The following is a 1,504-nucleotide window of genomic DNA, read 5'->3' on the forward strand; positions in this document are numbered from 1 at the left end:
GACACCTTCCACTAGACCAGGTTGGTCCAAGCTCCATCCAGTCTGTTCTGGAAAACTTCCAGGGATGGGACATCCACCTGAATTACTTTGGGCAACCTGTGCCAGTGTCTCACCACCATCACAGTAAAAGAATGATGGCTTGAACTTGAATAGCAGGAATCATTTTTATTACCCTTTTATTGAGAAGAGATGACTTCTCAATTTTCTAAGTCACAAATTGAGCTGAAAGGTTTTTCCCCTCACTCCATGCAATGAAGTTTTAATAGACTACTGTGTTTTATTCCTGGCTATTTTGAAAGTAATGAAATGTAATGGCAATGTTGGAGGAATTGAGTTCTATTCTAAGCTGTTTCTCTGAAGTGTGAAGCATCAGTGAGGGAAAAAAATCAAAACCCCAAAAATGTTGCTCTTGTAGGAGCTCTGGAAGCTGTCAAGGTGTTGTCCTGACCAGCAGCTCAGGCCTTTTCTCATCTGTAACCCTGGCTTTTCTGACACTGCTCCTTTCAATTACTGCATCTTTTCTCATGTGTTTCTTTCTTCAAATTTTTTTGCAAATTGTGTCCTACTGGAACTGCATTATGGGTTGTATTAAACTAGTCCCTTTGGCATATCTTGGAATAACACTGTGAATTTAGTAGGGAGGAAGGGCCTTGGTTTGAATCCATGTGCTGTGTAGCTTCAAGTTCCCTGCCACTTTTTCAGCCTGTGCCAGTGGTTTTCAGCCTGTGGCTTTGTAAGGGCTTCAGAAGGATGGTCAAAGCAGAAGCAGGTTTGTAGGTACCATCTAAAGGGTTCCAAGAGCTCTAGTACCTCCACTGAGTGCCCTCAAGGGTCCAGAATTTGGGTGGGAAGGGAAACTTAAGATAGTTTCTCTCACTATTTTTGTTGAAGTATTGTATAAAATATTTCCAATGATTGTTCTTAGCAAGATTAACTGGACCAATTCATATAATCCTGGGCTAGTCTTCGCTCTCACAGGCTTTGTTTTGAATTTGTAATAAATATTCTCATGACCTTTTAACCACCTACAGCCCTTAATGCAAACTTCACAGAACTAATTTTGTTCACTTCCTATACTAAGTTTTAACTTGTTAAATTCTAATATTTTTAATAAAGCCTTACTGTAACTTTTATGAGCTTTGGCTCCTTTACTGTCAATAAATAACGAAGACAAAAGGTGATCTTGTTTGTGATTTTTTTTAATAGGTTGTTGTAATGAATGCTAAAAATGCTGAAGGATTGACTTCCTGAATGTAAGAAACACCAGTGTGTGTGAAGTGACAGTACAATGGAAGTTTGCTTGGAGTTGGGCTAAAATTTGGGCTAAATTTGGGCTTTTAGGTGGGTCATGTTGCTGCTCCTGACCCCTTTCCCTGTGTCCTGTGCAAGGTGCTGCCTCCTGCAGCCCTGAGCAGCTCAGCCTGTCGCTGCTGTCTCTCCCTGTGCCAACAGTCACCTCCCACCTAGGGAGCAGGTGTTGCCTCTCTTCTCCCTCCCTGGGGTG

Source organism: Pithys albifrons, chromosome 16 (genome assembly GCF_047495875.1).
Source record: "Pithys albifrons albifrons isolate INPA30051 chromosome 16, PitAlb_v1, whole genome shotgun sequence".
Lineage (NCBI taxonomy): Eukaryota > Metazoa > Chordata > Aves > Passeriformes > Thamnophilidae > Pithys > Pithys albifrons.